Here is a 20,261-nt window from a genome sequence, read left to right on the forward strand (position 1 = left end):
TCCACTAACTAGAGCCCTGAGCAGGGATTATGTCCTACTCACTACTGAATCCTTAGCACCTAACACTGTGCCTGGTATATGGTAGATGCACAAAACTATTGTTTAATTAGTGAACGAATGAATGAAACCAATAAATGAACGTCAACTGTAATATGAACCTGAATCTCAAAATCTTAAGGAAGCAGATGAGAATGAATTTACCAGGGAGAAAGATTCTGAGGTAGCATTTGGGCATATCTAGAGGTAGTAACACAAAATAATTCGAGAACAGGCTTTTGAGTTTGGCTGACAGGGTTGTAATCCCAGCTCGGCCCCTGTCCAGCTGCGTGATCCTGGACAAGTGACTGACCTCTCTGAGACCACTTTTCTCACCTGTTCTATTAGGATAATAATAGATCTAGGTCACTGGGTTGCTGGGAGTAAGCCAGGTGATGTTTCTAGAACACAGTGCCTGGCATGCAGTAAACATTCAATAAACAGTAGTTTTATATCAAAATCAGGACTGAATGATGTGATGGATTAACAAAGTCTGTCACAAATACAGAGAAGGAAAGAGGCAGCCACTTATTTTCATCTCTGTTTATACTTCTATACATTTGTTTATATCTGTCACCGTGCTACACCTGTGTCTTCCACTCCTGTTCCATGCCAGGCTTCATGCTCCATTCATCCATGGCCCTAAGCCAGAGCTCCAGGCATTTTTATTCTGATTGGGTCCACACAATTTGGTGATTACTATATACACGTCTTGTACTGCTCCTGCTGTAGCATCAATTCCGCCTACTCAGGATGATCCACTGGGCACTTGCTTCCCTGGATGGCATGCAATGGCTTCTCTATCACCCTCAACTAAATGTAGCCTTTTATACTTAGAATACAATGCAATAGGGTGCCTGGGTGGCTCAGTTGGTTAAGCGACTGCCTTCGGCTCAGGTCATGATCTTGGAGTCCCGGGATCGAGTCCCGCATCGGGCTCCCTGCTCGGCAGGGAGCCTGCTCCTCCCTCTGACCCTCCCCCCTCTCATGTGCTTGCTGTCTCTCATTCTCTCTCTCTCTCAAATAAATAAATAAATAAATAAATAAATAAATAAATAAATAAATAAAAGAATACAATGCAATAAACAATGTACATACCTGCATTGGAGGGACTCCACTGTTTCATCTCTTAAGTCTTGCTTCCCCCTTTTATGTAAAGGAAAACCAAGACATGGAAGGAGAAAAAGTGATACCTTCACCCTAACGTGCTCCAACATGGATGACCTTGAGATACGAGAGCCAGCAGCCCAAAAATCTAATGGGAAGGGGGGAGCCATGCAACATAATAACTGCCAATTGACAACTGTTTGCCAGACCCACACAAGCCACTTCACATGCAAATCTCACTTCACTCTCACAAGCCATAGGAAGTAGATACTGTTGCCATCTCTACTTGACAAGAAAAAAAAAAAATCAAGAAGGGGGAAGAAGAGGAAGAAAAAGGGAAGTAAGACTAGAAGGTAAGCAGTTAAAACACTCACCCTAGCACACACTTTTTTAAAGATTTTATTCATTTTATTATTTGAGAGAGAGTTGGAGGCGGGGAGTGTGCAGGGCAGAAGGAAAGGGAGAGAATCTCAAACAGGCTCTGTGCTGAGTATAGAGCCTGAGAGGGGGCTCAATCTCATGACCCTGAAATCACGACCTGAGCTGAAACCAAGAGTCAGATGCTTAACCGACTGGGCCACCCTGGCGCCCCACCAACTAACACTTTAACCATTCTGCCCCACTGCCTGCCTCTTGGAGAAGTTTTAAAAATAAATAAATAAAAATTTTCAAAAGTTCCTTCCCTAAAGGAAAATAAGGTGGCAACGTATAGAGATGAAAAATAAGGAACCGTAGGAGGGGCCAGCAGCTGGTGGAAGGAAGACCTCACTCTAAGACTGGCCCCTAGGAAGACACCCTCCTCCTACAGTCCACTTGGCTCAGTAAATGGAACCCAGGGGCCAAGGCTAAAACTGTGGCATATCTGACTCATTTCTTTCACACCCACCATTCAACCTTCTGCAAATCCCGAGAGCTCTTCCTTCACAGCACACAGGACCCTGACCCCTCACCTTCACCCAAGACCCTATCACCTGCCACCTAAACCCCAGCAACCACCTCCTTGCTGCCCCATTCCACTCCTGCCTCTACAGTCTACCCCCAAAGAGCAGCCAGAGGAATCTTATCAGCAGGTAAATCAGATCATGCCACTTCCTGAATAAAGCTCTCCAACGGCTTCCTTCCCACTCAGAGCAAAGTCCAGACCCCTTAGCATGGCCAGCGGACCTGTGTGATCTGACCCCTCCCATCTCCAGGCTCATTTCCTACCATCCCTCACTCATCCACTCCCACACAGGTGGCTTCCTTGCTGTTTCGATTCCCCCCAGGTTATTGCCTTTTCCTGAAATGCTCTTCCTCCAAATATTTGTCATGTTCACCTCTCCCTTCTTTCAGACTCAAGTGTCACCTCATAAGGATCATCTGACCCCCAAGCTAAAATAACCACAAACATGCCCACCCTCACTCCCATGTGCTCCATCCCCTTGCCTTGCTTTTTTTCTTCATAACATCTCTTATTCTGGCATAGTTCTGGTTACTTATTTGTTTGTTATCTATCTGCCTCACGAGAATGAAAATGCCATGGGAGTGTGCACTTTGACCAGATAATGCTTAGTGCAGAGTCCGTCGGTTCTCAACCTGAGAACTCTTTTTCATTACCATCCCCTGAAAGAGCCTTCTTAGACATATTGTCCTAATCACCCCCACTATGAAATTTTAATACCACAGACTGTACACTGTTTATGTGCTATATGTACGTCTATGCTTCATATATAAAAACAACAAGATTTTTTTCACCCCCCAAATAGCCAATTTCTATGCTCGGGGGGCATATTTCCCCCACTGGGAATGCATGGAATGGGTGCTTGATGAATATTTGTTGAATGGCTAAAGTTCATGAGGTGAACAGCAAGCTGAAAGACAGACATTAAGTTCAGCTGGGGAAATTCCAAGTGACTTCTCCACCCCAACCCTCCAATCTGTAGTATGAGTACATCCTGTCAAGCCATGTCTGGTGGCTACCCAGTACTTTTCTAATTCAGGTTTTCAGCTTTTTTCCTTAACCCTAATCTTGTTTGCCTCCCAAGTCTTACTGCTATTTTGGATGCTTCAATTCACTTTTCCTCCATCTTCCTCTCACCCCCAAGCATGCTTTAAAACCCAGATAAGTCCCCCTCCATTCATGCACAATGCATCCTTCATCCCACAAACCATCATTGAGTTTCTATGTGAGCCACACTCTGAAGATAAAAAGATTGTTATGATCCAACCCTTGTCCTCTAGGAGCTTATGGGTACATGAGGGCAGACAAATGGGACATTTAGTACAACATGCCAAATGCCCTAGTAGGAGAGACCATTTGCTTTGAAAGGACAACTGCATCAGCCCAGGGGAATCTCTCCTTCCACAACATCCATCCATCATTCATTCATTTGTTCATTTATTCATCGTCATTCATTTACCGAGCACCTGCTCGATGTCAGGCCCTGGGTCAAATGCTGGAGATACAGCAGGAAGCAAGAGGAACATGGACCTTGCCTTTGACCCCATGGAGATCACCAAATAACAGGAGAGACCAAGATCTCAGGAACAATCATACAAAACAAATGAGCTCAAATGTGAGCAGCGCCACCAGTGGAAAAGCACAAGATCCCATGAAGAACCTCTTGGTTAGGAAGAAGTGACATTAAGAAGAAATCGTGGGGGCACCTGGCTGGCTTAGTTAGTAGAGCATGCAACTCTTGATCTTGGGGCTGTGAGTTCAAGCCCCATGTTGGGTTTAAAGATTACCTAAAAAACAAAGTCTTGAAAAAAAGAAGAAGAAGAAATTCTGAAAGATAAACAGGCTGTGGTCTGGTGAGGATCAGGTAAAAGGGCGTTGAGGCAGAGGGAACAGAATATTCACTCTGAGATAGGATGTGACCAGGCACAAGTGGGGACGGGCTGGGGCCCCTCTGCTGGAGCCAATAACAAGATTAGGGATGGCGTGGAAGTAAGGGTGGTCCAGGCAGCCCTTCACATCAGCCTTGCTTAGGAATTTGGAGTTGACTCTAATAGAAGACAGAGGAAGCAGGGAAGCAATGGGATGCCCAGTGCACTTTTTAAATATTCTGGGCTGGTGTGGCAAAATTTGGGAAGAGGGCAAGAAATAGTCCTGCGTATCCATTACCTAATCACACAATTTAACACTGGAGCCTGCAAGGTCTTGAATACATCAGTGCAAGTCTGGTGAGACAATGACTTTCTCAGAGACAGGTATGATATTTTCAACCTCTTTAGCCCCACCTCATAACAGCAGTGCATTGCACATGGTAGATGATTAGAAAACATTTCTTGAGTAATTATACTGTAATAAATTCTAGGCTTTTCTTATAACTAACGACTCCTCTCTGCCCATGGAAAGATTATCTCTTGTCCCCACTCTCCCACCATCTGCCCAACCAGCACATTCTTATTTTGAAGACCACTGTAACTTCCAGACAATCTCCCTACAGGCGCTCTGAACAGTTACTGCACTGCATGAACAGGGGATATCAGAAGCTCTGCCTGACAGAGTCACCCAGACCCTCCAACCTCAGGTTCCTCAGAGTGTGCATCTCCAGCAAGGCAGTAGTTCGCTCCTGGGCTGCTCATGCAGCCAGGTCAAAATGAACTTAAACTGTACAGCCAGAATCATTTCTCAGCCACAATGGAGAATGGGACAGAGAAACTCAGAAAAGTAATTGCCTCCTATTTACCAGAATGTACTCTGCACTATGAGCCATTTTGTCAACTTCATGAGATTTGTAGTCAGAAAATAGAAACCAAAAACAATACAAAGGATTTTTAACCATTGACCATTTACACTTATCAACACTACTGTTTTCTCCACTGTTAGCATTTCCCCAGTGTAGAGCCCAGGAAAACTGAATTGTATTCAATCAATAAAAAGTTAAATTCTTTTCTAAGACTGAGTTCCATTGTGTAACTCTGTTGGGCAAATGTATAATTTATCCTATGAAAAGAAATCTCTCACCTGACTTGGTCTTGGTGCATTATGATAGTAGAGTTATTCACTTCTATTTCCAAGAATTCATCCCCTTCTCTCTTATGTATTTTCCTCACCATTTGAGGGGAAAAATAAAAACTAACCCAGCAGTTCTTACAAATATAATCCTGCCAAACAAAATTACTACTGTAGCATTCTGCTCTTGCTATATAGGGTTAGAATAAAGGAATGCATTTTCAGTATGTGAGGCTTTTAGGAGAGCTACTAATCTATTATAACTTTACAAATCTAAAATTCTTTCAAAGCTAAATTAATCCTTGTCTTCCAGTTCACTCCCAAAAGGTGTAAAGGAGATGCATCCATATTGCTTTATATGCTCACTCTAAAAAAAAAAAAAAAAAAATAGTTCCTTACATAGCACTTTATTTTTAAAAAGTTTTTAAATAGTCTGCATAATTATCTCATTTAGATCTCTGCTCATAGCCTTAGGAGGAAAGCTGGAACACACATGGCAATATTAAAGAAACAGGGTCAACAAGTCTTTGCCAGTAAAAAACTGCAGGGTTATCCATTAGTGTTGAACTTCCCTAGTCCTCTGTGCAAAACAAAATCCACTGATGACCATGAGGCAAGTTCTTGCAATGAGAAAAGAGACCTACCAGAACACAACTCCCCGAACAAATAATCACAGCCATGTATCAGGTGCCCAGCACCTCTAGGCTCTGGGGCCCAGTCAGCCAGGAAACAGAGCCTAGCCTAATATAAAATACGCTTCAAGTCTGCAGAAACTGTCTGATGGCCGGATTCATACAGCAAAAGTGGACAATTCTTTTCTCTCTGGTCTTCCAGCCTATCCACTTCAAATTTGGTAATTTCTTCTATTTCGGGGAAAAAGAATTCAAAGCTCCATGCCCCTGTGTCCATGACCTTGATTATCTGTCCCCCTGTGTACAGGCTCTGCCCATGTCTAAGGTCCATGCCTTTGTGGTTACTAAGGTACCATCTCTGGAGACTTCTCTGACTCCCTCCCACTCCCCAGCTTTCAAGGTTTACCTGTCAAAACACTCCAAATTCTAGTGTGTATTTCCCTGGAGAGGCACAAAATGTCATATTTGCCCTGGATGTAGCCTCCCCACCCCTTGCACAGTGCCCAGCGACACTCAAATAAATAAACATCATAACAATTACCATAATAGCTTAGATGTATGAAGTACTTATGTGTCTCATTTCAAATTCACAACGAAGCTACAAGGTAGGTACTATGATCAAAAGTATTCCATAGAGGAGAAAAGGTTTTGTGACTTGCCCAAGACAGCACAGTCAGCAAGTTAAAAGAACTGGAATTTTCAGCCTAGTCATTTCAATTTCAGGACCTAGGCTGCCAATCAGCCAGCTGCCCTGGCAAAGTGAATTAACCAAGCCTCACCAAAGTCATCAAACTAATGAGCCTTCTCCAGCCTTCTGCCCCTCCAGCCCAGGCCAGGACATTCCTCTCTCCTCTCTCTCAAACCAAATCCTGGTTTCACTTGAGGAAGTGAGCTCTTTGGACAAAGGCAGAGACAGCCCAAAACTCCGTGTCAGCCAGATCGTCTTAAACACTAAAAATAATCATCCCCACAAGACGAGTTCTCAGGCAAGCTTAATAGCAAACATTATGGTGTCACAAAAGCTACTGCTACGAAAAAAAGAAGGGGGGTGGGCAACTAAGTGACATGAACTGCAGGAAGGCACATCTTCCATCCATCCCCCTCTGCCTTGCAAGATGATGGTGCCTTTCGACGGAAAATGAACACAGCATTCCCGAAGCCATCCAGTGAATGAATCATGTAAATCCTCAGTCTTCTCCTTATCCCAGATTTCTCTCTTCCCACTGTCATTACCACCTTGCTTAGAAAATCATTTCTGGGCTTTTCTGCTGCTCACAGAGCTGGACTGTCACTTAAAAGCCTGTTAACTAACTGGAATTGCTCTTCTGGGGCTGCAAATAAAATTCACACGCAGCTCAGAGGAGTTTATCATGGGAGTTGATTAATTAGCAGTCACGGAACTCTGAAAATAGAGTTCCATTTCATTAACGAAGACATGTAATTTTTTTGGCAAATACCGTCCATTTCAACACAGTTGCTCCATGGTGGAGAAGATATGGAGGTAGTAGAAAAATCACACAGGGCTTTTAAGGGGTCACATTCAGACTTCAGGCAGGGGAGGGATTAGTGGAAGTCTGTGTGGTTATTAGGCATGAGATCAAATATAAAGGACTTTTTAAAATAATAGTAATAGCTAACATTGAGCTAGGGGCTGTCCTACCAGGGTCTGTTCTGAGTGCTTCATGTGTATTTGTTCCATTGGTCCTCAGGACCATCCTAGGAGACAGGCGCCATTATAATTTGCATCTGCAGTTTACACGGGAGGAAATGGAGGCACATGGCTAGGGCCTCCTAGTAGGGCCAGGGTTCAACTCTCACATAGCTTGACTTCAGAGAGGTGCTTCTCAATCACTGCAGGGGTTGGGGGGGTGGTGACACCTAAGCATACTTGCAATGTCTGCAGAAAATTTTGATTGTCTTGAGTAGTCAAGGGTGCCAGTGGTATCTGGCAGGTAGAGGCCAAGGATGCTGCTAAACATCCTACACAATGCACACGATAGTCCCATAGCCAGGAATTACCAGTCCCCATGGCACGTGGGTGGCTCAGTCCGTTTAGCGTCTGCCTTCGGTTCAGGTCATGATCCCAGGGTCCTGGGATCAAGACCCGCATAGGGATCCCTGCTCAGCAGGGAGCCTGCTTCTCTCTCTCCCTCTGCTGCTCTCCCTGCTTGTGCTCTCTCCTGCGCTCTCTCTGTAAAATATAAAAAATCTTAAAAAAAAAAAGAATTACCAGTCCCCAAATGTCAACAGTACTGAGGAGAATCCCTACTCCAGAGCCTCATCCTTGCCACTGTGTCCAAGGCTTGTGCTCAGAGAATAGGGCATTCTGTACAAGGGGCAGGTCACTAATGATGACCTCCCTCCCTATGTACCAGCGAGATGCATGTGCTCTTTCCTGGCCAGTCCCCTCAGCAGCAGCAACATCCATAAACAGGGTTACTAATCCCTCCCCTGCCTGAAGTCTGAATGTGACCCCTTAAAAGCCCTGTGAGATCTCAGATTCCCTACCAAAAGCTATGAACTCTCTGGAAATAATATTAATTAAACATGTGATATTGGGACAAAAATAGTAAACGCATCAATAGAATAAAAGTGAGATTCTAGAAAGACATCTGTGTATATGTAGGAATTTAGGACCAGGCAAAAATATCCTTTCAAATCAAAAAGCAGCTGAGAGGGATATATAGGAACTCTCTGTACTATCTATGCAACTTCTCTGTAATTCTAAAACTATCCCAAAGTTAAAAAGTTATTAAAAAAAAAAAAAAGACAGCAGAGGGGAAAAACTGACATCCATAAAGGAAATAATTAACATCAGGTCTCACACCATATCAAAAATACACTTCAGACGGATAAAAGAGCTAACTATAAATAAATAATGCAATAACAACTAAAACTATAAAGCTTCATAAGTGTCAGAAGAAATCCTTATAACCTTCACTTGAGAAAGGCTTTCCTAAACAAGGCGCAGAAACCATTAAGAAACAGACTGGCAAGTCTGAGACCACCTAGGTGGTGATACCATTGCATGTTGGGTGGCGGGGGGAGTATCAGTTCAGTTAAGAAGTAATCCAAATGGTTTTTGCAGCTTTCCTCTGGGAGAAATCTCTTAGCCAACGCTTTGAGTCTCCAGTTACAGAAGTCAAAGGGAAAGGCCCTTAGGCGGATACCCACTGGCATTCCTCTCTAATTAGCTTTAGACTTAGGAGGGAAATTCTTCCTCCTCTCTGCTCCTGGTATTCACGGGGTTGAAGGAAGTCCCTGGCAAGCAGATGGAATGTTACTGGTGCATGGGCACAACCCCACAGCCGAAGTCTCGGCTTTGGTAGAACAAGGGGTTCTTTTCTTATTATTCTAATATCTGAGCTGATCAAAGTGACATTTCCCCCAGCAGTGGGAGCAGCTGTAGCAACTACTATAGGGCCAGACAACTGCTGTTCCCTGAACACCAGCCCCCGCCCAAATGATAGCACTGCGGGACTCTTCCCAGGACTGCAAGACACAAAGCTAGAGAAAATTGTTCAGCCGCACATCCAAAACTCTGGTAGTAGTTTTAGATCTATGCAGTATAATGCCTGAAAGTCCAAGAAATAGGAAAAATCCAAGACAGTCGTTTTTTTGACATGACCTTGTGTTCTTATCTTCCAATAAGGTATGTATCCAAATAGTCATGTCCTGAAGGATATACATTTCTGGCAGAGGAAGGAACCTAAGAAACATGTACACAGAAGTACAGGCAAGGCTCTGTCACCCCTTTGAGAGTATAGCCATCCATTTACATTTTCCCAGAATCTTTTTTTTAGAGAATCAAAAACACTTTCCTGGAGAAAGGACAACAAATAGCATGTAAAACACTGCTATATCAGGGGCGCCTGGGTGGCTCAATTGGTTAAGTGTCTACCTTCGGCTCAGGTCATGATCCCAGGGTCCTGGGATCAAGCCCCGCATTGGGCTCCCTGCTCGGTGGGAAGCCTGCTTCTCCCTTTCCCACTCCCCCTGCTGTGTTATCTCTCTTGCTGTCTCTCTCTGTGTCAAATAAATAAATAAAATCTTTTAAAAAATAAAATAAAATAAAAACACTATTATATCAGAGCTGGTCTGGAATAAAAAAAGTCAGAAGATGTGAGTTTGAGTCCCTCCTGGGCAGTGGGGCCTTGAGTAGGTCACTTGACCTCTTTGAGTCTCAATTTCCTTAGCAGTAAAATGGTTATAACTGATCCATTCAACAAATATTTAAATAAGCTCCCATTATGTGCTAATTCTACTTGTCTCTACTAACCTTACAAATTTTATGGAAGAATTACATGACCTATGAAAATGCTTTGCAAATTGTAAATCATAAAAATACTTCATTAGTTATTGTTAAAAAATTTTTAATTTATTATTATTATTATTATCATTATCATTATTATTAAGACTGAAGCCAGGACCAAAGTAAGGAACTTTTGCCAGATTATAGAACAACTAGTGGGAAGACTCACCTTTGAATCCAAAAAGTACCCCAAAGCTGGCTTTTAGGGACCACACCCAAGATTATAAATTCCTGACAGCCAGAGGAAACAAGTATTTGCTACAGATTTAACCCGAAGGCCCACACTGAGAAGATGAGACTACCCTGAATTCCCAAAGAGGCCTCAGAAAAAGGGGGGGTGATAGGAATTCAAAGACAGGATGACCAAGAAGCATCAGTGGCCTTCCAGCCAGCACCACGCCCCATCCCATACCTGGGCCTGGTGGAATCCCAAGAGAAGACTCCACCACTACCTACCCCACACATTAACAACCCAAGCAATTCCAAGCAGTCTGAGCAAACCCCAAAGTCAAGGTTTCTACCTTCCTCTCCCTCGTTGAGTTCCAACCATAAAGAGCTCTGGCCTGGTGCTACACTCTGTCCTGAGGACTACAATGCATAAGGAGAACAAGGTGGTTTTCATTAAAAACAAACAACTGAAGAGAAATTTGTTCTGTTCAAAAACCCATCATCAACAACTTGGGGGCAAATGTCAGCCCAGCACTGCCATCAGAAGGGTTTGGGGCAAAACCAAGTGCAAGCCCCAGCAGTCTAATGAAATAATGGGCACTGAATGTGAAGGTCCCAAATGACAAGAAAATACAATAATACAGAATTAAGCTTTCGAGAAAGAAGAGCTACACTACTTGCCCAGTAATGTAAAAAAAAGATTAAAGAAAAACTTTTATATCCAAAGACTGAATGAGATCAAGAATAGGAAACAACAAACAAAATACAGCAGCCATACATAATCTGCCACTCCCTAAGCCCCCAGATCACCTCATAGGTACCGTGCAATATTTACACGCTACAGTCACGGCAAGAAAGTTTATGACTTGCTAGGCAGAGGCCACAGTCTGCAACGCCGGGGTTTAAAGCATATTGTTTTATGATCCGTATAGGTTCTATGCCACTTCCCAACCCCACCCTACCCCACCCTGAAACTAACAAAAGGTTAAAAATACTTTCCTTTTGGAACTGGAGCTACAGCTTAACTAAAGCACTGGAAATATCTCCAAACCACTGATATTTTTATATTTATAGACCAGGACAAGAGTCTCACCTATTTTAACTCTAATGTCATTCAATATGCCTTAAACATCTTGATTATATGTTTAATGTGCCATTTACTCGGCAATAATCCACTGTACAAAGCCTGCTGCCTCTCAGACAGAAGATCAGTACATAATAAATCAGCTTGCAATGATTATTTTTCCCAGCTCACACTCACAGAGAGCTCCTAAAATTTCATTTGACTTTATCTTTTCCAATTCAGCGGCCGGTTCTCCCCTCCCTCATTTTGCTCCTTCCGCCTGTCCATCCAGCCCTCCCCTTGGGCATGGCTTCCTACCCAGGTTTTACCACTCCACTCGGCGCTGCCACCACCGTCCAGGGAAGGAAGAGAGCTGTCAAGTGTCTTGGAGCAAGAGCATCTTTCTGGAGAAAGGCTCTTGCTCACTGGAGTAGAGGAAGGCACGCAAAGGCCTATTTGCATATGCTTTTATTCCATTTCCACACCCTGCACGCAAACGCTCTCTGGAAAGTCCCTTCTCAATTCCCTCCTCAGCGCAGAGGGGGGGGTTGGGGGGAGAGAGGTTGGGCCAGAATGTAAGGTTCCAGCCTGAGAGTGTCAGCCTCTCCCTGGGGGAGGCTTCAGCCTCCTGCTGTCTGCTGGGTCTGGACCCACGAGTCAGGGCTGGGGTCCCTCTTCCAGCATGCCCCTGGGAGCAGAGCAGTGCTCTGGCCTGAGCACTCTGGAGAGTTCTGAGCAGGATGCCGTGCTCTGCTCCAGCCTCCCCCGAGGAAGTTCTGGTCAGGCGCTCGGTCCTGGGCTTCCTGTCTGTACTCTCCGCAGCCCCATGGGGAAATCCCAAGACCTTTATCCGCGGCCCAACAAGCCTGATGGCTTTTCAAGTATGTGCAGGCTGAGTTTCGGTCAAAACCTCAATTTAACGTTAACCAAAAATAAATAAATAACATGTGTGCAGACATTTATTTTAAAAGAAATAAAGAAAAGAGAAAAAAAAAAAAAAAGAATCAGAAAGAGTGAGGACCAGGCAGAAAGTTCTTTTTCTTGCTGTGGCTACAGAAGGCCTGGATTTGCTCACCTTTTGAACAAACGGATGCTTTCAAGTGTAAACTGGCTGCTTGAAGTGGCAGCCAGGAGACCCAGAAATTTCTCTCCCAGTACTCTTCTCCAAAATGTTGATAGACAAAGCCATCTTGTGTCTCACTCAGCTAAGGATAACAATAATAGCTAATTTGTAATGGGCACTTCGCCTGCACCAGGCACTCCGCTGAACATTTCACATGCAGATCTGTCCTGATCCCATTGCAAGCCTGTCAGGTAGCCAGCCAGTAGTCCGTGCCCCATTATCACTGATAAGGGAATTTTATCTGTGATGAGGTTAGGGTGACTTGCCCAAAGTCACTCAATTAGTGGCTGCTTCCCTGGGTGCCCTTTGCTGCTCCTTTCCCCAAACTGGAACGGCCTTGGGGTGTGCAGCCGCAAAGTAGGGTTCCCAAAGAAGAGCGGTAGGACCTCCCTACACTGGAAATTTACTCAAGGACAGAAAAGAGCCAGTTCAAAGGTTTTTGCTTCCAGGTAGAGTTAGTCATACCCTGACGTCCCCAGAAAGTCTTCACTGCTCCCCTTGCTGGGCTCCCAAAAGGTTTTTTTGAACTTCTAGTATAACTTTTTAAAAAGCAAATATTTATTGAGCATCTACTATACGCCACACACTATACATACATACAGGTTCTTACTCAATCCTCCCAACGACCTCAGAAAGTGGATACTGTTATTAAACCCTGACTACAAATAAGGAAACTGAGGCTCGGAGAGATTAAAGACTTGCCCCAGGGCACATAGCTAAAAGTTAGCAGAGCCAGGGCCAAACCGAGGCTGCCCCTCCTCCAATCTCTGAACGCCATCCAGGGCATTACACTGCCTCTCGAGAGGGTCAACATCAAAACTGTTTGCTGATGCGAGACCCTCTCTCTGGGAAAGGGAGCTTCTTAGGGGTTTGGGCCAAGCTGACCTTCAGGCACTATTCAGCATTTGCTGAAACACTGGATGGATGGGAGGGAGGGAGGATAAGGTGACCAGAAGAGTTAAGAGTACTCTTAACCAATCCCACATTGAACTAAGGAGTTGATGACCTACTTGTGAAACTTTTATAAAAAGTTAAGAGCTGCATAATGTCAATCAGTGATGATCTTCAGATGAAATGTGAGGTCATTTGGATCCAGCATAGGGACCAAGGGCAGGCTCCCCCAAAATGTGCCACTTTGGCATATTGGTGATTTTAAATAAAAGTTACTGAAGAGACAGCCTGTGTAAGGAGGACACTCAGAGCCTCCTCTGTCCCCCTGAGAGCAGGAAATAAATCTCCCACGTGAGAGGCACCCTCCCTGTACCAGGAGGTGGAGAGACAACCTTATCACCAGAGATAGGAAATTTAGAGCTCAGAAATCTATATAAACAATCCTGTTACCTTTCACTAATTAACTACCCCAGCCCAAATTCTGATTGGCAGCTCCCAGAGTTAAGTTTGCTTTGTCTTGCCAATTCCTCACTGATTTATTGCCTCTTTGCCTAAAAAGCATAAAAGTTGCCTGCCTTGATGATTTCTTTAGGTTCTCCATTTCGCTATTGGTATAATAAAACTTTGTGGGTATTTTTCTATTAATCTGTCTCATGTAAATTTAATTTAATTTAGCTGGAAGGCCTGGAGAGTAGAGAGGAATTTTTCCTTCCCTTCACCATTAACTAGGACTAGACTCAAATGGAAGGAACAGGAAGAACCCAGGCCTGGCTGGTTTCTGCTAACAAGCCCACTACCCCATTCCAATCAGTTAACCTGACTTCTGCATTCCTAAGGGCTCCCTCATGATACCTGGGGCCCATCTGGTACAGTTTTCCAGAAATACACAATAGGCAGGATTTAATGTTTACATGCCTCCATTATGTGCCTGCTGCCTCAGTAGGAATAGACTTTAAATCTTGAGCCAGGTTTTCATGGGCAATATAGAAATTTAGCCTCAACCTTTTATGATCAAAATTGATTATATCATTTTTGTTTTATTTTGTTGGGGGCAGGTAAAGTGGAGGTGAACTTAAACACTATTTATGGAACTTACATGCCAGGCAAAGAGCTAAGCACTTTTCCTACATGATCTCATTTAATGCTCATAAAGTGGGTCTCACTGTCTCCATCTCACAAATGAGAATGTACAGATGACAGAAGCTCTGAGAAGTTAAACACCTTCCCAGTACAGAGTTAGAAAGCCAGTGACAAGAGGAGGGGACTTGTGGGACGGTTGTAAATCTTCCTGGGGGACAAGGACACTGCCTTTCCTGGTTTGGAGTCTCAGTCTAACTAAATGCCACACTATGCTCTTTACTGGCCCTCACAAATACAAAAATTAATAGGATTATTGAGTTGGAGCTATTTTCTACCCCGTTACTTGGAGAACAATGGGAACAACATCAGTACAAAAAGTTTTGAGCCCTGCATTGCTTTATTCTAAATCCAAGCAGGGCCACCCTTCCTTTTGAATAACTCATTCACTGCCCCTAACCCTCTACCATTGTATTAGACATTTCCAAATGCATCCATATCCCACAGTAAATATTACATAGAGGCAGGTCTTGATTTTGCATAATACTATATTAACTGAAATGAATGTTGATATATGAGTTGAGTTAAAGTTCATAAATTGTTACACTGTTATGATGTTATATTGGGGAGGCATTTACAGTTACTAACTTTGATTTATGTGTTTTTTTTTTTTTTTTTTTTAATTTTGGAACCAATTTTCCCCCATGAGCCACTGACAAGCGCATACACATAAATATTGTCCGGAGTCACGGATGTGTTACTTGGTTCCATGTTTAAGTGATGGCTTTTCTCCATGTTTCACAATGCACAGACAGGAAACTTGAGAATCTTGCCACTACCCACCTTAAATATCACTGTGTGGGCCCAGGGATACAAAAATGTCAAACTGGAAAGATGACCCTCAAAAAGCATGCCCCTGAGAACCATGAGGACGTCTCCACCTGAGGTCTTTGGCCCTCAGACTCTTTGATCAAATACTGGGAAATTGTGACCTGATGGCTATGAAAGAAAATACCCCCAAATGTCATGATGATGTTTGCGTTTCCATCCCACTCAGTAACTGAGATGCTTGGGGTTCTTGAACCCAGGAAATCCCCAAAGAGACAGCTTCTGTTGGGGTAAGGGTTAGAGTTGGTACCTCGATCAGCTTATAGTTCAGCTGGAGCCCAGAATCAGGATTCAGACCCTTGTCCCTGCAGGTTCAAGTGAGGGCCAGCTGTACCTTGTGGACTGCCACTCTTGGAAGGAAAAGGCCATGTAGCCAAGCGCCCTTCTACTCCGGTGCTGTATACAAGGCATGATAAGCAGCGGCCGCAGGCTCCCCCTCCCACCATCATAGCACAATACTGTTGGGCACGCATGCCCTGTCCACAGTCTTAGCTTCTCATCTGTGAATGGGGTTAACACCTGGAAAAGCAAAAAGGAGTAGTAGAGAGAGCCAAACATCAGACTCCAGCTGAGAAAAACTAACTCAGCTTCTGATTAACTTCTAACACAATCAGGAAAAACTTCTACCTGACACCTCCGAGTAAAAGCTTAAATTTTAAAAAATCAATAAAAATGCCAAACATAGTACATGGTCCATAACAGGCCTTGAAAATGACAGAGCAAAAATTTCACCTACTAAATATCTCAGTATTTCTTGGGTGGCCCTTCTATGAGCTGGACACCCAGACAGCTATCTCAAACTTTGCACCAGGGACAGAGAGCATACTGCACTGTTATATAAACAAGCAGGAAGACAATGATCTGCATCTGCAGAGCCTGCTTCTGAAATGAAAATGTGTGAGTGGAGAATCAAGACTCCCTGGAGGTGGGAACACCACAGCGGGCCCAGAAGAGAAACAGAGCATCCCCATCACCAGCAGGGGACAAATGCTGGAGCGCTGACACACTCGGACCCAGCAAACGAAGGAAGTCATCGATAATGTAGCAAAGATTTTGCCAAGCAATGTTCATGAGTAAAGCTGCTTTAACATCCAAATACTGGCAACAAATCTCATCATCCAAAATAGAGAATTGATCAAACCAATTATGGTGCATCTACCAAATAAGCATATCCACTCTATTTAAAATGATGATGATAAAGAATTCTTTTTTTAATGATAAAGAATTCTTGATAACATTTTTAACAAATCTTTCAAAAGGGAAATAATACTACAAAATGCTTGTTGTCGTGTAATTTCTGCAAGAAAAAGTGAAAGTAACGCACCAAAAAGATAAAGAGTAGTTATTTATAGAAGATGTGACTATGTGAGATCTTTCTGACCTTCTCATCGGTACTTCTACTTTAAAAAAAAAAAAAAAAAACAAGTGTACTACCTTTATAAAAAGGGGGGAAATATCAGTTTGAGTGAGAGAAAAAGGAAGAAAGAAAGGAAGAAGGAGAAGGGAAAAGGGAAAGGAGGTCAGAAAGCAGGCGTTCATAAACATCTTCCCACCAAGCTGCTTCTCCTCTGCAAGCATTTCTGCTCCGCTCCCTTCAAAGCTTTGGTTGGGGAAAATACCACTAGCCATACTGCTAGTAAACAATTATAGATAAAAGGCTAGAAACATATATCCAAAGCATTAACAGGGAGTAAGTATTTATAGATCAAAGTAAAATGTAAGAGTAATCTTAAGCAAAAAGTACTTTGTCTTTCCCATGTACTCCGAAAAAGCATAGAAGGACCCTGAAACTACCCAAAAGCTTTCAACTACGTGGAATGATCCAGAGCAATATAGGAACACCATCTTCTTTCTTCAAAAAAACATCCCAAGACAAAATATCGTTTACAGCAAATGGTATTAAGGAAATGATTTTGTAGAGAATTACTTTTGGTCCCAGCCTGGGTCTGGTAAAAACCATGGTTTAACATTGAAGCAAAGTGTCCAGAGCCAGACTGCTCAGGTTGAATTTTTTTCATTCCTTCTTACCAAGGGGTCAACTTACTTGATCTCTTTCACCTCTGTTGCCTTATCCTAGGGATAGAAAAATTGTAGTATTGCGTAGGGTTTTCATTAGCACTAAGAGAATTGATATGTGTAAAATATTTAGAACCACGGCCAACACATAGTAAGGTACTCCATAAATGATAATTGATTATTCTCATCGACAGTTATTATGTACAGGCTGCCTAGCATCCATTTCCCTTCCAAACACTATACCAGATCTCCTTTATGAAATCACCTCTCCCCTGTTGTCAACCCTACCATTTTGAGTGGAATTAATCCAACACTCCCCCTCCAAAGGTGCTCACTGATTGGCTTAAATCACTGTTGTGAACAATGATGACTGGCTCTGGAAAGGATATATGAACCATTCAGGCCAATGAGAGAGAAGCAATCTGAGGCTTGTGAAGAGTCTCCAGAATAGACCCTCTCTCTCCCACTAGACCATGCAGTCTACGAATGTGGGGCTGAGGCTGCCACAGCTATGTGCTACCATAAGGAGGAGTCTGGAGCTACCGGAGAGCCACAGGTTAGAGCTGAAAATGAAGCTATCACCAAAGAAAGCTCTTGATGATATTGCTGCTGGAGTCCCTGGATCAGGCCTACCTGAGGCTAGCCTACTGCTGAAAAATTCAGTTATATGAAGCAATGAACTGGTTTTTTTTTTTTGGTATATATATATTTTGTTATGTTAATAACCATACATTACATAATTAGTTTTTGATGTAGTGTTCCATGATTCATTGTTTGCATATAACACCCAGTGCTCTATGCAGAACAGGCCCTCTTTAATACCCATCACCAGGCTAACACCCCTCCCCTCTAGAACCCTCAGTTTGTTTTTCAGAGTCTATAGTCTCTCATGGTTCGTCTCCCCCTCCAATTTCCTCCCCCTTCATTCTTCCCCTCCTGCTAGCTTCTTCTTTTTTTTTTTTTCTAACATATATTATTTGTTTCAGAGGTACAGGTCTGTGATTCAACAGTCTTACACAATTCACAGTGCTCACCATAGCACATACCCTCCCCAATGTCTATCACCAAGCCACCCCATCCCTCCCAACCCCACCACTCCAGCAACCCTCAGTTTGTTTCCTGAGATTAAGAATCCCTCATATCAGTGAGGCCATATGATACATGTCTTTCTCTGATTGACTTATTTCGCTCAGCATAACACCCTCCAGTTCCATCCACGTCATTGCAAATGGCAAGATTTCATTCCTTTTGATGGCTGCATAATATTCCACTGTACATATATATACACCACATCTTTATCCATTCATCTCTCGATGGACATCTTGGCTCTTTCTACAGTTTGGCTATTGTGGACATTGTGAAGCAATGAACTGTTATTTAAGCCAATTTGGCTTGGCCTTCTGTAACTTGCACATAAGAAGCTCTAATTGATTCACTTTTCTGAGATGAATAATTTTTTGCTATTTCTTTCTCTGGAACCTGATCCATGTTCTAGGCATTCTCTACATCAGAATTTGATTGAGTCTCAGACTCTCTTTCTGTGAAGAAAGTGAAAGAAAATAAGCTTTCAGCTGCCTTCACCCTTTCCTGCCTCAACTATTTCAACCCACCTCAATTTCTACGGTACCTTCCAAAACCAACAACACGACTTGAAAAATGGTCCAGGCATTTGGAATAAGAAAAGCACAGAAACTAAGTCAAATGCATAAATGCATAAAACTCCACGGTGAGTGTCTATGAGTCTTTTAATGCAATAACTACCCGAGAAGAGAGAACAAGAAATATGATTTGCAACAATATATTTAACCATTTTGATAAAATTTCACTATGAAATTGATGTCTCTGGGATTTTGTGATGAGCTACTTGAAGGACAGGTCATGTTATCACACAACTTTGAATCACCACAGCCCCTAAGCCAGTGTCTCCCATCCAACAGACACCAACCCTCACTTGTCAAGGTGAAATGCCCACCATTTAGGCTTCACCATGCTCAAACCATGACTGCCACCATATACTGAGCACCCACTGTCCAGCAGGCACTTTGCTGGGCAATTCACACATATTCTTTTAGATAATTTACCTCCAAGCACATCTGCATGGTAACTATTAAACTCCCATTCCTATTTTTAGAGGAGGAATCAGGGCCAAATTGCCCCAGGGACACACAGGTAGTAAATGATGGCACTAAGATTAGAACCCTGACCTAATATGTAAAAGACACATCGACAGTGAAAAACACATCACATGAGTATCAGGAGAAGAACAAAAGATCATGTGGTTACCAGATGTAAAGGTCAAGGGTATTTGAGGTGAGAGGCAGTGTGATGTAGAGGAAAAAAAGAAACGAGCTCACACCACTCTGCTATGATTGAGCTTCATAACCTTAAACAAGAAAAAGAATCATTCATTCGTTTGTTCAACAAATATCCATTAAAGGTCTACTATGTGCTTAATATTCAAGAAACAATAGCAAATAAAACAAACACGGTCCCTCTCCTGTAGAACTTGCAATCCCATAAAGATTCTAGAAACAGAAAGGCCCTTCAGGTTCACCTTGTCCAATTCCCCCTTTGACCGTCGGGAAGACCCAGAGCAAGGGAAAGACTTGCACAAAGTTACACAATGATTTGGGGAGCGGCAGAGCTGGACCAAAGCCCAGCTTTTCATATGACCTCCTGCAAACTTTCATGTGAGAAGAAGGTTAACTGGCTGCCCCCACCCCATAAAACTCCCCAAGCAGTCAAGATGGAGAATCTGAAAGCAGTTGAAAGGCATATAAAGATGTGCATTGCAACACTGTCAGGAGAGGTGCAAGAGGTGCACACAACTTCAGTGAGCTCCAAGTACAGGCTGCTAAGTAAGCCACAGCACATTCATATAATGGATGCTTTTGCTACTTAAAAAAAAAAAAAAAAGTAATAATAATAAATGTTAATTTTACTGGCTGGGTCCAGAGAATGGCCATGGGGTTTTGCAAAGCAGGTGGGAAAGCAAGTTGCTTAATGAA

At 43.1% G+C, this 20,261-nt stretch overlaps 1 long non-coding RNA gene across 1 annotated transcript in view; it reads right to left on the minus strand.

Annotated features, from left to right (window-relative positions):
* Positions 1–11,816, minus strand: part of LOC135365415 (uncharacterized) — a 155,200-nt gene extending 143,384 nt beyond the window's left edge. The window contains exon 1 of the long non-coding RNA XR_010413228.1: positions 11,577–11,816. This is a non-coding gene — a long non-coding RNA (uncharacterized LOC135365415). The remainder of the gene's footprint in view (positions 1–11,576) is intronic.
* Positions 11,817–20,261: the final 8,445 nt, after the last annotated feature.

The sequence above is a fragment of the Mirounga angustirostris genome, unplaced genomic scaffold (genome assembly GCF_029215605.1).
Source record: "Mirounga angustirostris isolate CCGP_5_RB_7025 unplaced genomic scaffold, mMirAng1.0.hap1 SCAF_7, whole genome shotgun sequence".
In the NCBI taxonomy this organism is placed as follows: domain Eukaryota; kingdom Metazoa; phylum Chordata; class Mammalia; order Carnivora; family Phocidae; genus Mirounga; species Mirounga angustirostris.